We start from the raw sequence: 16,382 nt of genomic DNA, 5'->3' as shown, positions 1-16,382 counted from the left end.
CAGCTACAAGCAGTAGACCCTAGTGTACGCTCTCACATCTTCTGTGTTGCTTTACATTGCCGTAAACAGCTGTCTGCTTTCTTGAAAGACACAGTGCATCTTATAGGATCATAGAATCGTTTAGGTTGGAAGGGACCTTTAAGGTCATGCAGGTACAACCATGAACCTAACACTGCCAAAACCACCACTAAACCATGTCCCTAAGCACCATGTCTACCCATCTTTTAAATACCTCCAGGGATGGTGATTCTACCATTTCCCTGGGCAGCCTATTCCAATATTTGATAACCCTTATGGTGAAGAAATTTTTCCTAATATCCATCCTAAACCTCCCCTGGCACAACTTGAGGCCGTTTCCTCTTGTCCTATCACCTGTTACTTGACAGAGGAGATTGACCCCCACCTCGCTACATTGGGTTTACTGCATTTCTTGTATGTACAAGACAGACAGATAACCAAATAATGCCCTAGGAAAGAATGGAGTCATCCCATTAAAAATTTAGCAGGGACCTCATCAGAGGCCTGGGTACTGGCTAAGCAGAGAGTTTCTTTTGTCAAGGCAGTGCTAATCTGACTCTGGGGAGACAAAACAAGGGGCAGTTCTGCCTCCTGGCACTTGCCAACAAGACAAGAGCATAGCTGCCTTTCTCAGACAAACCTTTCCAAATGCTTCCTAGTTCTGAGGATTCTTTGCCTTTTAGCTTTCTGTTTTACTAAAATCAACCAAGGCACACTAAAGATGGCTCTGTGAAGCTGTAAGAACCCTAAATGATCTGTGCGTCAGTTTTCAGTGGTATTTGGAAACTAGTGGTTTAACAGCACATAAATATAGAAGTTAATCTTTTAATGTATGTAAGAAGACAGCTATAAAGACAGAAGTAGATTTTTTTTCCTAAATTTTACTTTGTAACTTTTAAAAAAGAATTAACCTAGCTGATCTTAAAATAAAAGATTTTGACAAGCCTTTTGAAATGAAATAAATACTTATATTCCATAGATATGCTTGCTGCTGAAGTTATTAATCAAAGAGAATCCGTTGTAGCGGTAAAACCTTTCAGGGTACGAGATGAGGAGGTAAAGCATGTTGGACAATAGTGGCTTGTTCTGTAGATGCAGATCCACTGTTCACTTCAGTTTATCGACTGATAGGAGGCCAATGAGAAACGCTGGCTGAGGGTGACGGAAGGACAGGAAAGTGTTCTTTTCCTCTCTAGTGAATTGTCTCGCTCTCTTTAATGAACAAATAGAGAACAGAACTGTGAAAAAAAACTGGTTTCAAGGTATTGATTGACAAAAGTAAGGACAAGAAAAAAAAGTAGGTTCAGTTTCTTTGTGAAGGAAGAAAACTTTATTTTTAATACCACAGTTTTAAATGTGGAGTGTCGTTGGATCACAAAATAATCTGTGTGTTCAGCCTCCTCATAGGATATTAGTTGTGTTTAACCCAGTTCTAGTTCCCTTCAATGGAGTCAGCTAAACAGAGTAAAAAATGAGACTTAAGAAATGTTATACATCTTCTCAACTTCCCAAAGTTTGGGAATTTGAGTAAACTTCTTTAGGACATGCTTTTGCTTAGATAAGTGTCCATAGATACAATATAAACTACTGGTTAACAAAATAAGTGATGGGCTTAGTTATAAGGACTGCAACAGCACGTTTTAGTGGCTGGCAGTTAGTGAAATGAGCTGTGTTTTAAGAAAAATATAGATACAATGTCAAATGTAAACCAAGGTTAAACATAATGATGCTTAATTTCAGGTTCTCTGCTTGCAGATTAGAAACAAGGATTAAAACTGGAGATTGGAATGAGCCATTCTGATTACATGGGGTATATGAGGTGTTAGCGAAAAGTAACTCCCTTCGTGCCTCTCGAGTGTTTGCGGGTAAATAGGCGAATAGCAGTTGGCAGCTGGCAGTGCTGCAGCTCTGATCTCACAGGGCATCACGGCACGTGCATGGCATGGAGGAAAACTTGCCTTTGGTCAGCTCATATCTAGGGGATTTGAGAGGGACTCAGGTTAAGGCAGTCTGAGGAGATTTCAGAATGGAGCCAGTATTTTATTTCCTGACTGCGTGAAAGAAGTCTGATGCAGCTTTGTAAGAAATGGAGTGTCATTGGTATTGTTCCTCTTGGAACAACTCGGTCTTATTTTTTAATAATTTTAAAACACAACTCTGCCGTGATAAAACCTAGTAGTGGTTATGCAAGAGGAATTTAAAGATCCCATTGTGTTAAACACAGAAGAGTCTCATGTCATATTGGGCATAAAGAAATGCCAGCTCTGTTCAAGTTTTACTAAATGAAAACTTTATCACAGTATATTCTCCTCTATAGGAAAAGGATGCATGCGTGGATGAAAGAGTGAGTAAAGGAGCTTTCAGGTCATAAAGCTTGAATTGTATTTGCAGCTCAAAAAACAGATGTTGTCGTCTTTTCTCATATGCAAAATCTTATTCTTGTAGCTGGAGCTTGAGACACAGATTTCATGTTAAGATGCTTCTGATCCTTTTCCTTATTTTCTTCATGCAGTTGCCATTGCTTTTTTTTCATAAGCAGTTTGCAATATTTGCTTATGCACTGTTCTGCACTTGTTTCATGCTCTTTCTTGCCTCAGCAAAGAAGGGTAAAAGCAGTAAAGCAATGAAAAATAGCTGTAATAAATAATTCCTATATTTTTGTGGTAGATTTGTTTTGTTTTCTCACGATGATGAAGCATTGTCTTTATCGTACTCAAAAAAGTGCACATATCAGGAATAACTTCTTTTTTTAATACATATTCTGAGATCTGTTCGGTAATGGTACCGATTTCACCACAGCAGGAAGCAGTATGCCACCTCTGGCTCTGCTGCCAGTCAGGCACTGAGTACTGCTTTTAAAGCTGATGGCTGCAGGAGCATGCTGCAGCTGCTCCCCAGAAGACAGAGAACAGTGCAAAATAACGGGTCTTCTGTACTAGCACAAACCTAAAAACACGTGTAGGCAAATGGGATTGTCATTTAATGGGAGGATCAATATAGCAATCTGGGAGGTAAAGCTGGAATGTTAGGCTTATTGAAATTGTTGCAGATTTTGCTTCTTTATTTGATTTATTTGATAATCTTCTCTGGTTTAGAAGAAAAGCCCAAATAAAAAGATTTGGTATATACTTTTTTTTTTTAAGCACATAGGCAGGTTGTGTAACTGACACATAATTTAGTAGTAAAAGACTTAGAAGAGCAATAACTGTGACCCTTTGGGTTACGTTTCAAAGGCTGTCCTGCTCTGAGCCACCTCCACAGTGGCGGGGTCTAGGCTAATACATGTGTGACCAACACATCTGGTGGCAGAGGTTAAGTGACTTCTAATTAAACAGATACATGCTCTTTGGGAGTTCAGCGCTATGATCCTTTATTACAGTTCTGCAGGTTGAAACAGCCCACTTTGAGCTAAGTTTTGCCATGAGAAATGTTAGATGTCGACCTGTTGATAGTGAGCGGCACATGGCGCTGTAAAAATTGGCACCACTGAAGTTTTAGTAACGTAGTCAACCAGTTGGTGAGTACCTGGGCGAAAAGTACCAACTAGCTGTGCTACTGAGTCAGTAGCTACTTCAGCTACTGGTGTGGTGAGTGAGACACCGCAGATGTCTTGCGTTTGGAGAAAGTATGACCCTTCAAGTGGTAGCTGCCAAAAAGCTCTTAAGTTCTTGAATCGAGAGCAGCATTGTCCATGAGCTCAGGCAGGAGAAGGCTGATGGGAGAGGAGCTATCTGATCAGTGCATTCCGAAGGGTTTCCTCCTTCATCATGTGCCTCTCTGTCCTCTAAGTATCACCCATCTGCCTCTGACCATGAGCCAGGAGAAACTTCAGCAGACCTCTGTGAGCATTGTAAGCACTCCAGCTCTCTGTGCTGGGAAGGGCAGGTAAAAACAAGAGCACGAAGGACGTTTTCTGGGTGACACCATGGGGCATTGCAAGACAATTTGATTTTACTATTTTTTTTCCCCCTCTCCCTTTTCCCCACATCTTTGTCCCTAAAGCACGTGCACACCTACAAACATGAGATCACCCCACGTCTGAGGGGGACAGTGGTCATGGGCTGGGAGAAGGGACAGCTGAAAGTTTTTAAAACATCATTTACTTAACAGGATAAATATGTTTGTCTAAGAAAAATGGAAGCCAGAAAATTACTCCAAACCAAGACCAAACATTTGTCCAAAAGATTGCTAAAAACATCAGACAGTTAGGTTACCGCTAATTGAAGTCCATCTTTGTGTTGCTGGTATAAACTAAGAACTAGTTGGTAACTTAGGTTATAATTTCTCGTTGTGTACAAATATTTTGGAAAAAGCATGCAATAATTACATGTAGGTCACTGCAATGCCACAGGATATTAGGCTAAAGTATCTTGTGTGAGTCAATGAAGCTTTCAACTGTAAAAATAGGGCAAATTTCTCACATCCCCCCTCTATACAGTCCAGGCAAACTTCCAAATAGCAGTTTGATGTACCAAAATTATTTATTCTTTTCTAGCAAATTAAATTCACCAATGGGTATGAATTAATGCCATTCTTTTTTCCAGATTTAGTTGCCCTTCAAGGGAAGTCCTGTAAACAGACTTCTTAGTTTTAATTGTTTTAATTACGTGTTATGATGCACTTTTTTTTTTTTCTTCCTGTAAAACTTTTATATTGTCTCTTTTGAAGACAAGGATGTTGATTTCCAGAGAGAAGCTGTACAAAAACACAAACTTTTGTATAATGAAAACTTTATGTACCAAGTTAGATTTTTCATGTGTGACAAGCAAATTTTGTACTTAATCCTGCAGTTGAATAACCTTTACCAACAAGACATTTTGAAAATAAATACTGACATCAAGTTGAGTCAACAGACTTTACTTTCTCTAAACAGGCCAAATCCCGCAGCTGGATTAATGCACACAATTCCTTATGTTCGGGTCCAGGCACTCCCTTTGGCCCAACTTTAAAATATGGGTTTTCATGGGTATCTGCCGTGACAATATCATGTTGTTTCTCTCAAATCTTTCTTTGAAGTGAGGGTCTTAAGCTAAACAAACAAATAATATATAGATTGCTCTGTGGCATGTTTGACTCGGATGCCTCTTTTTTTAAGGAAGTTGTGATTGTGTATGGGAAAAATTGGGAAAGATCAGGCCTCTGCTGCGGGGCTGTGATCTAACTGTATGAAAACAGGTCTTACACTTCCCTGGGTGCCTCTCTTTTGTTTGGAGAAATAACGCTTTCCTGAACTAAATAAGCTAAATTTGATGGACAGTGTAGGAAAGATGTTGCATTACTTGTCGCCTTTTTCCCCTGTGTTTCGCGAACATGTTGTCCCATTCCTTCTGAAGAAATGGCGGGGGGGGGTGTGTGTGAGCTCACATGGGTTTGAAAATCTCATTTGCTTGTTACTGACAAAGAGGGTAATGAATATCTGAAGACTTAACGAGTCTGCTGCAGTCCTCAGCGCTGTTGGTGCTGGGCGGTTGGTGGGGGTCAGCAGGCTCTGGAGCCCGGCCCGTGGTCTGCTGGGGACTGGGATAAGGACCTTTGATCTGGGTCAAAGCTGCTGTTTCTCCTTCCTCACGCCTGTTACAGCAAGAAGCTTGGTGATAGGAAGAAATGAGTCTCTGCCTTCTTGCTTTTGGAAAGTGCCAGAACAGTAGTTACAGCCCCAACGTGAATTACGGGAAATATTAAGGGCATCTCACACGCAAACCCAGAAGTATGTTATTTGTTGGGATTTTTTGTTTTTAATGACACAAACCTGGCCCCGCTCCCAGGAGCTTTTTGGCTCCCTACGCATAAGCGATGCTTCGGCAGCGGGAGCGTGCTGGGAGGAGGGATGGGTGGCCGGGACAAGCGGCAGGGTGCTGGGGACGCGTTGCCTGGCTGAGGGTGGTCTGGCACAGTCAGCGGGACGGGACCGGCCTGACCCAAACCTGCCCTGCACGTGTGCTGGTAGCCCCAGTGGGGGTTCAGCCACACAGTAATGCTTGCAGTTGTTTTAAAAAAGCTGTTTTACAGTAGTAACACCATTACAATTGACCTTTAGGACTGCCTTGTGTAAATACTGAGTAGTCTGTGTAGTATATGCTGCAGTAGCTGTGCATTAGTGTATTCACACTAGATTTTTGTGTGTGCATCTTAGTTAGGCATGCCTTCCCACATTTTTGTTGCGCAGCATTACTCTTGTGATATTTTATTAATGGCACAGTGAGAATATAACTTAGCTGTTCCGTGCTTTGATGGGGGATTGACAGAATTGAGAAGCTATCAGGCTGAGAGTGCGGGGAAAAGTGGGAAAACGTAATATGAGAGAGATTGTAATTCTCTCTGTGCCTAGTGAGGCAGGCAGCAGTGGGTTTGGGCGTAAACATCAGTGCAGTAGGGAATTAAAAAAAAAAAAAACCAACCAGAACTATATTGAGTGATTGTAATTATACTGTAAGTGAATGGTTGAGATGAATCAGAGATGTCATAACGCCATACTGATAGCCTTTAAGGAGGTGCTTAACATAGTGCGAGTTCACTCAGCTCCTCCTTGCCCTCTGTGCTGCCTGGACTCGAGGTTTGAGTTCAGGTCAACTGTAGATATTTTGGATAGAAATCTTTTTGGACCTCTGCTACCCAGTAGGACAGATGCAAGAGAGCACCAACTCATGGGTTAGAGCTTCTGCCGTGTGTCTTAGGTGACCTTGCGGCACCATGTTGCTGCCAGCAATTGGTGGGAGAGGTGACCACAAGGTCCTTCCTGAGGCGAGCGGGGACAGAGCCCTTAGAGAGCTGTGCTGGCACCTGCGGCTGAGCTGCAGGTGATCCCCCAGTGGGTGCTGTGGACATAGGTAGTGCAGGACTGGGAAGATGCCCAATTTTTTGCTTGCTTGCTGGCATCTACTTCTAGGGACGGAAGGCAAAGCCAGTGTTTGGTTTGTTCATTTCCAAACCATCAGCAGAGTGGTTGCTTAAGTACCAGGAGTAATGCTGTTCATTCACAGCAGGAAAAAGGCTTCTTTGGGCTTGCTGTAATTACCTGGACGGTGAACTGTGCCCACATTAAAGTGGAAATCCGATTGAAACTTATGTCTTCACTTAAGTGGCCTTTCTGTGTGGACAAACAGGGGAAGAATGAGCTTGCAAATTCGTTGGCGTGGTAATGGGATGTTTATGCATTGCTCCAGAGCTTGCAGATACAGTTTTGTTCCATTTCCTGAACAGAGGGGATGTTAGTTGGAATTTAATAACATTTTTGCATTAGAAGAATACCACTGAGTTAATTAAATCATTGTGGGATGAGTTTCAATTCTCTGTTCTCTTGATTTATAGTCTCCTTATTGCTATCAAATTCTTATTGTATTATTCTTTCTTCTAATAGGTGTGCAGAATTACTGTACTAAAAAGTGATTTTGTTTAATTAATGCAAGTACCTTCAGTCTTTTGCTTCAGCCTGGCTGTAACCTGAACATCATTTACAAAATTTACAGAAAAGCAAATTTATTCTGGACTTGTTAAAAGGCAAGCCATCACTGATTAATAAAAGCTACGGGTCATGTTCCTCCATTGGCATTAGGATTGCTTGTTCTCTCCAGTGGTAGATCCTGCTGCTGTCATGTTAGGGTTACTAGAGCTGGTTTCTGCTGCTGCATTTTCAGTACCTAATGGGGGCCCACAGGAATGGTGGGGAGGAACTCTTTGTCAGTGATAGGACGAGGCGTAGTGGGTTTGGACTGAAAGAGGGTAGATTTAGGTAGCTATTAGGAAGAAATTCTTTACTGTGGGGGTGGTGAACCACTGGAACAGGTTACCCAGGGAAGCTGTGGATGCCCCATCCCTGGAAGTGTTCAAGGCCAGGCTGGATGGGGCTTTGAGCAACCTCATCTAATGGGTTAGATGCCTGTGGCAGAGGTGTTGGAATGAGATGATCTTTATGGTCCCTTCCAACTCAAACCATTCTATGATTTCAGAAAGCAACAGACTTGGAAATACCTTCACTATGGCATGAAGCATGTCTTTGGTTTTTCTCCTGTTGCTGAGGGGGCAATGAATAGCACTTAGAAGCAAAACGGATTGACTGTCAGCTGGGAGTTTGGATGTGAGATCCCATGTTGAGCATGGGATGTTTCTGGGGAATGTGGATAAAGCAACTTAGTTTCAGCAGACTTATGACCAGTGAAATTTCACTAACAGCAAAGCAAAAACTGTTCTGCAGGTTTTTGTGGGGGAATGGAGTGAAAGAGACCTTTGAAAGCTGCTTTTGTTTCTCACCAAACAGGTGCCACTTTAAAGCACGCAGATCTTTCCAGCCACCCCTTCTATCTGCCTAGATCTCTTGTCTGGCCAGAGTGAGGAACTACTCTGCTTTTTGGGGATACTTAGATATGGACTATACCCATTCTCAATGGAGACTGCTTTAACTCCCCATCCAGACATCTAAGAACATCATCCCCACCCACGCCTCCCGCTTGCCAAATGGCCCACGCCATTGTGGGAGGCATCAGGCTCGCTGAAGCACGCTCGGCAGCTGCAGAGGGCCCGAGTGCTGGGAATAATGTCTGTGCCCTGCAGCTATAGGGGAAGATTGGCCGACTCACTGTAGGGTGACCTTGCATGTGTTCTTCCTCTTGCCTCCTAGGTTCACCTTTAAAAATCACATTTTCCCACTATGCTTGCCAGAATAAGTAATGAGAGTAGGAACAAGCCATCCCTAAGGAAAAAAATACTGCTTTAAAAAACAAACAAACAAAAAAAACCAACCCCAAACCAAAAAAAAAAACCAGAAAAACCCCACCAAAACAATTGAGGTGAAAAACCTTACCGAAAATAATATTCTAAGTTAAATAACAGCGTGACGATAGTAAAACACCAGGATTTAATTCTACAGACAATTTGCCCTTGGGCTTCTGCGAGTCGTTTTTGAGCTTGTCCTTGCCTGCAAACCGTTAGGAGCAGCTAATTACTCAGAAGTAACTTGCCTGTCATACTGTTGCTGGTCACACTTATTTTCCCTATTGCTTACTAAAATCCACTGAAAGCCAGCCAACCACAGTATTTCCAGACCTTATAAATAGCTTTACAGATGTTTGCAGCAATTCCCATTCCCCAGGTACTCAGTTTTGTAGAGCAAACTGTAGACTGAGTATATGCTAAACAATGGGTATCAGGTACCTGGTTCTAGTGTTGAAAAATACCTGCCGTGTTTCAGATTAAGAATTTTCTTTACTGAGTTGTCTCAAATTCCAGAGTAGTGTTGTTTTTAAGTGTGTGTGTATGTGTGTGTATATATGAGAAGATGAAAAGATTGCTTGCAATACTGTCACACACCTTGGAAGTGATATGGAGCAGATTGAAAAGAAGTAGACATTAAATATATTAAGATTATCCTCCTCTTCATTGGGGAAAGAATTTAAAGCTAATGTTACAGGAATAGCAACATCTAATAACACAAATAAAACCTTTTATTTTATATTCTCCTGGATTATAAGTATTTTCTTGTGTTATATGCTGGTTTGTTCTCTGGATTTTTTTTGCCACTAACCTTTGAACTTTTTTCTTTAGCCAGCTATCTAGCTCGGCAAAGTTTGTAAAGCTCGTCCAAGTGAGGCTGAGCTTTGCCTCTTGTGTTACATCCTTGTCAAATGAACGTCCTCTGATAGGCAGGCACAAATAACGTCCGGCTGAAAAACGTCCTTGCTATGCTTGAAGCTAATGTCATTCCACCTGTAGCACTTAAAAGGTCCTAAACATATTTGAGAACCTATTATTAGTTTCCTCTTTTGTCTGCTTCACAAGAGGCACCAAGGCTGGGTTTTACTCCTGAATGTGGGTCCAGTCAATGCCTTAAATGCTGTTTGGTGAAAGTTTTGTTTATGCTTTTTTGCTTATCTTTGAGCATACTTATAATTTGCATCCTATTCTGCTGAAGTTTTTGGTTGTTTTTTTGGGGTGTTTTATTTGGCTTTTTTTGACTGCACAGATGAAAAAGGTAATTCAAATTCCAAATCTTTCATCGTCTGCAGAGAGAGGCTGTCATTCCAAGGGGAGCAGAGTGCTCGTCAGCGGGGGGGGCAGGAGAGTACCACATTCAGCTCTAGGGATAGAGAATGTATATTTCTAACCATTTGTACAGTGTGACACATTTCTTAGTATTTTCTAGGATATTAATAAGAAGGGAAGATCAGGAGGCAGCCGGCTATATTTGTGCAAATGTACCTTCAGTGTAATTTCCCTTTGCTCTCAGTGAACATTTAGTTCTGCGTTACGCTGCATGCAAGTTACAAATGAGCATTTGCTTACAGGCTAATTAAGCATAGCTTAGAGCAGTACTTAATTGCAACACTTCAAGCAATACAGAGGAACTTCAAGCCGATCTGGCTAACAAGAAATTAACTTAGTACCCTCCCAAGGTTGCACTAACTGCTGTGTCTGTCAGGTTTCATTACCACTTGCCCTCTTACGTGCATGGAACAGCACTTGGGCGATCTCCAGAAGTCACTTTTTTGTCTAAGAGAAACCTTTAGGACTTAAACTACAGCAGGAAATGCTTCAAGAAGAGAGACAGGGTTGAGGGCATGATGGAGTCTTTCATGGGTAAGGAAATTGCTTGTGCAGCAGATGCTGGCTTTGAGTGTCTCTAGCAGTTCATCCATCGAACTGATGTCCGAACGGGTCTCAGCTGAAAGACTCTGCTATGTTGATGCATAACCGTTAAAATGAAAGAGCTGAATGAACTTTATAGAAAGCTTTCTATATGTTAGTTTTATCCCTTAAATAAATAAATAATCTAGTAACTCTAAAGATGATTAAATAAATTTTACAGCCCTGTAAACATGCTCACATCAATTTCTCCTCTTTGACTCTTTCTCAAGCCTTCTCTAATATGCAGCTGTAAAAACTGTGGTGGTTGACTGATTCTCCTCAGGTAAAATGGTTGAGGATTATGTGCGTGCAAATGGCTTGTTTTTCCCCTGCGCCAAGCCTTACAAGTGCTAATCGCCCTACATTCAAATAGCAGCTATTAAGGAAGGGGAGACCCTAATAAAATTCCAGCAAAAATAATATAATGAAGTGTTAATACTCCCAGATGTATTTACAGTGACTGTATTCCTTTATGAGTTTGCAGCAACCTCTGCTTTCTACATAATTGATTTCATCTTTACTACAGTTATGTCTTTTATGAACATACGTCTGTAAAGTATCTGGAGGTGCAACTTAAAGGCAGTATCTGAGTATGATTACTGATGGAGTGTAGAGGAATGCAGTGCTTTTTTTGGACTGCTTCATTATTCTTTTTTGAAAATCTGTAAGTGTAGGGAAGTAGAAACTAAATTTTTTTCTCTTAAATTGTGTGACAGTGTTTAAGTGGAATTTCAAACCAGTAAGGGCTCACTGAGTTCAAGAAATACATTAGAAATAGTTGAAGAGAAAGTATTTAAAGTCTGAGTTGGTGGTGGCTCAGATTGCTTGGCTTAGACAGCATGTCAATGCAGAGCTCTGACCCTGCTATAAAAGGACTTCTTCCATTATTTGTGTACAAAACCACTTCTGTTGGTGCAAAACTTGCACAAGGCCAGTTTTGCTGCAGTGACTTAACAGATCTTTTGAAAGGTTGTTGAAGAGTATTTCTTTGTTATGCTGAGTGATTCACCTTTTTCAGTACAACCATAATAATATTTTGAGAAGGACACATTTGACTTCGCATAACACGGTTGCAAGTTAGGTTGGTGTGCTGCAGCTGAACTACCACTAGCTGTAATTAAGTAGCTATATTGATTGCACATCAAACTATAAAATGTGTGTATTAATGCAAGACAAACTTGGAGGTCTTTAGCTACAACAGACAAGCAGTAGGAATAGCCATGCTTTTCATATTATTTGCTCTGCGGTGGCATTTTTTTGGCTGCTGGAAAGTGGCATGTAGACTAATGAACATATCCAGCATAGTTGTTTCTCCTGGCTATAGGCAGCCCTTTCTCAAATCTCAGCTTGCACGAAGTGGAGATGAAAATCTTTAACTTTGGAGGAGGATACTGGGATTTCTTGCTGAAGATAATCTTCACCTTTTTGTGTCTGACTTATTATCGTGAATGTTCATATGAGTGGTTGGCTTGAACTCAATGTACAAGTCATCCATAAGTTCTGACATGGAGTTGGTTTAATCAGCCTCAGGTTATCAGACAGCTGCTGTCAGATTCATTTGAGGTAGACATGGCAGTCACAATCTTTTACTATCTTTCTGCTGAAAGACCTCTTCAGGTAGCTGCTTGCTTCATGTTAAAAACAACAGCAGCAAGTTGCTGTTTTGGGAAGGTGCTGCATTCCGCATTTTGCTCGATTGGTGTCACATCTGACCAAGGGACCTTTGCGTGTGCTCCACTCCTCCCCACCCAAAGTTACGTTGCTCTGTGTGGGGACAGCAATTTCTTTACAAAATTATATCTGTTTGCCTTTAAGTTTATTCCATAGTAAAACTGAAACAAAACTTTCTAACAAATACCACTACTGAGCAAAACTTGGGTAATACTTTTTCTACATATAATGATAAAGAGACCAGGGAATGTAATATTAGGCAACCACTTATGGTAGTTTTTCGCAGTGTCAAGAAATACGACCACCTTTAAACACCCTTTGGGTGGGAACTATTTCTGTGAACTATGGTTCTATAAAAATGGGATCTCTGATTTGGGTTGCTTGTTTGGGTATCTCCGGTCAGTGGTGAGTTAGGGTAGCTTTTAAGAACGTTCATGCCACTTTAGGGTAGCAAAACTATAGGAGATGATAAATTTCACTGAAGTGCCTCTTTCTCTTTACAATTAGCTACAGTGGGAACCTGAATCATTAGTGATGACTAGATGTGCTTAGATTAAGGGGGCTAGTAACAGTTGAAATGACTACCACCTCTGTGTAGTTTGGGTGGAATACAAAAAACCTTAAACTAAGCAACGATGTATGATGGCAAATATCCTTTCCTTCCCCTAAGTTACTGAACTGTTTTGTTAGGACCAAATCTGGCCTCGTTTCTAAGTGGGAAATTGTTGTTGACCATTCGCCTGCATGGCCAACCTGCTCATCAGTTACTCCCCCTGGCAGAAACAGCAGAGTTTGTTTGTCTGGAGAGATGCTGGCAGCTGCAGGGCTGATTTTTTTTTCCATCATCTGTTAAGGGCCTGTGAAGAATGATCAGTTTCTAACCACATTCGTCTTGTGCAAATTAAAGCCAGGGCTCTTACACACGTCTCCTTAATGTTTTAATTTCAGTGTGCAGTGTTCAGACATCTGAGGTAGCCGTTTTCAATAGGTGAACATATATAAGATTTGGGGAGGGAATACAGACCTTCATGGACAGGTACTTTTAGCCATTGGTACTCGATACATGATAGGGAAGCCAATTCTGGTCGAAAAAAAAAAAATTTTTTTTGAGGAACAAATGGGTATCTATGAGGCGGCGGAGGGGAAATAGCTCTTCTTCAAGAGACAGTAAGCCCACAGGGGAGAGTAATAGCAGGAGTTTCTAAGGAGAGTGTTGTGGAATTGAACCACCGTTTCACGAAGTAAATGATCTCTGATTTGCCTGCTGAGGGAAAGCTACCCTCCACACTTGTGAGTAGAAAACCAAGCGCAACAAACATAAGTTGGTTTGTGAGGGAGGAAGGAGGGTTGATTTCCCCAAATTAAATTATCTTTGCAATGGACAGTCAAAATCATTAGGATGTCTCTCTGATGTCTTAGTTAAAAAAACTGAATTTGTCATCTCAAGGCGGTTTCTGTGCTGAACCCCAGAATGAAGCTACCTGGTAATTTATCTAATCCAGTCTGTACACATGGAAAATAATGGTCTTTACAGAGAAGGTTAAACGCTTAGGCTTAACATGACACAGTCCGTGAAAGGGAAATGTGTTATATGACACCTAGAACAGGATGCACTTTTTCATTTCTTCTTGAAACGCAGGTTTCATGGTATAGCTTGAGTAAGCTCATATACTAGCTATTTTGTTATGCTTTAAAAAGTGAAATTCATACAGCGTATAGGTTGGCAAAGCCTCAGTTGATGTGAGCCAAGCAAACTTGGGTTGTTTTCTGTACAGCTGGGTTCACTGAAAGAAGAACCTGCAGAACTCTGGCAACAAATCCACAAAACCACTTATTTCTTACAAGTTACACTTTGGGTCTGATCAGTGTCTGTTATGTTGAAGGGTGTATGAGCAACAGTTGAACTGAAAATAGTTTCAGTACAGAGTATTTTTTGTTAATACCCTGCAGCTAGCCAAAATTTTTTACTTTTGCCATGTGTAATCTTGTGCAACAAGATGGGGGAGTTGTGGAAGAAGCAAATGTTGTGACACTTCTCTACATTGTACAAAAGGCAAGATAGATTTTTCTCCAATAAGAAACCTTATGGTGGTTATGCTAAACCACCATCCGAAGACACCAACCTTCTGAAGCTGGAAAAGGCAATAAAGTTTTTCCCATGTGTAGAATTGTCTCTTCGTGAATTAATAGAGAGTGATAAAGAGTGACATTTGCTGAAGTCAGCAGGCTTGTGTTGGACACAGTTAGAAATGCAGTAATAATTACTAATAACTAATAATTCATTATTATTGCCAGTTAAAATTATTCATGCAATATGTTTTTAATGGAATCTTTTCACTTCAGAATAGATTAGTTTTGACGTGTACAACTATGTATTTAACCCAAGAAATTCTACACGGTGATTGAACGGAAGAAGTAGGTGTTGTAATTTGAACTCTGTAGAATGAAATTTGAATGTATGTTACTAGTTCACATAAATGTAACACTGCAAGGAAGCAGATCTTAGTATGCAGATTCATACCAAAACCAAGCTAGTGTTTGGGGGAGGGGGGAGCGGGGAAGGAAGAACACTGTTTACATTCATATATATTTATTTATAGAGTAAAGTTTTGTCTGGAAGGGCCGATTAAATTGTTATGTTGCCCAGGATCCTAAACTGCGATGTTTACATATCTTCTGTTATATGTTGATCTAAGTTGTACTTTTGCCCTTTAAGCCAAGCCTTCTTAAAGTTGTTCTTATATAGCTGAGTCTGTTTGCCAAGCGCACAACGTTTTTTATAATATCCTATTTTGGGTGGGAATGGAATTAACTCACTCATGGAAATAGAAACTTCAGAATAAGAAAGATGTCCAAAGGTTTATCTACCTTCTGCCAGTCAATCTGGAAAAAAAAATGAGCTTGTGAAAAGGCAAACTAAACCTGACATCAGTGCCTTCACGTTTTCTTTCAGTTTCTCTGTGGTTCAGTTTAAGAAGGTTTCAATGACCTAGATTTTTCTCAGCATAATTTTTAAAGAAGATCCATGATGTAAATACAGAGCCATCAAAATCCTTTAAGAAAACTGTAATTCGTGCCAGGATGGAACTAAAGTTACTGGTATCTTTGCATGGTGGATTTCTTTAACTTATTGCCAATAATTTTAGGGAGAGGGGGAAGGGGAAGGAGGGGAGCACACCTGAAGGTAACAGCCGTTATGTGTTATATATAATACATAAAAATACAGAGTCAACTCCCTTGTCATTGCATTTCTGAGTCCTGGAAACATTTCTCCACAATCAACTACAGTAATAAGGCCACTGATAAAAGATTTCCCATTTAATACCGTGCAGAATTGGTTTCTAGGGAGTGTCTCTTGTCTTAAAGAAAAGAGACGCCTCGTATTTGGTCTTTTCCTATGGGGTTCTTTTTCATACTCCTTTGCCTACGGTAAACAAAGAAAGCTATTTGTGAGCTATTTGAATATAAATGTCTCTCTAATACAGCTAATTATTTTAAATGTTTAATGGGAGCCTCGTGAAAATTGTTGCATAAACTTTTCAATTAGAGACAAGGCTCGTTGATTGCATTTGCACAAGATGCTCAATTGGGTGGACAACACAGAATAAATACATTTGGAAATTATCTCAGATTATCTACTTTTAGGGGGCTGCCTATAGGGAGGAGAAAGCTTTGCTTCCAATCAACTTCAAAGATAAGATAGCTTAATTGGAAGCTGACTGTGCCTTGACAGCTTCAGAGCAGCAGTGACTTCCATGTAAAATAATCTGAAGCAGATGCTGAATGAAGAAGTAGCATGTTCTTTCATGCAAGCTTTGGCATCAAATCTACAGCATTATGTTATCTAGTTCTATATCAGGAAGCATTTTTTTATTGTGACATTGGTTTCAGCACACTACCTCATATTTAGACTTAGGCAGTTGAGTTCATCAGCCTTTGACAAATGGACTTCAAGTGTTTCTGAAACACTTAACTTAAAGGGAACTTTGAACCATTGTGGCACGGCTTGGGAAAATACTGATGAAATATCCTAGGAAAACACCCGTTTAGCGTTCCTAAACTGTGATCAAACTTCA

At 40.6% G+C, this 16,382-nt stretch overlaps 1 protein-coding gene across 2 annotated transcripts in view; it reads left to right on the top strand.

Moving 5' to 3' along the window:
- GRB10 (growth factor receptor bound protein 10) overlaps positions 1-16,382 on the top strand; it is a 152,258-nt gene that overhangs the window by 96,048 nt on the left and 39,828 nt on the right. The gene's annotated exons all lie outside the window — the stretch shown is intronic.

This window comes from Chroicocephalus ridibundus, chromosome 2 (genome assembly GCF_963924245.1).
Source record: "Chroicocephalus ridibundus chromosome 2, bChrRid1.1, whole genome shotgun sequence".
Classification (NCBI taxonomy): Eukaryota; Metazoa; Chordata; class Aves; order Charadriiformes; family Laridae; genus Chroicocephalus; species Chroicocephalus ridibundus.
Note: the sequence above shows the minus strand (reverse complement) of the source record. Positions and strands in the feature narration are given on the sequence as shown.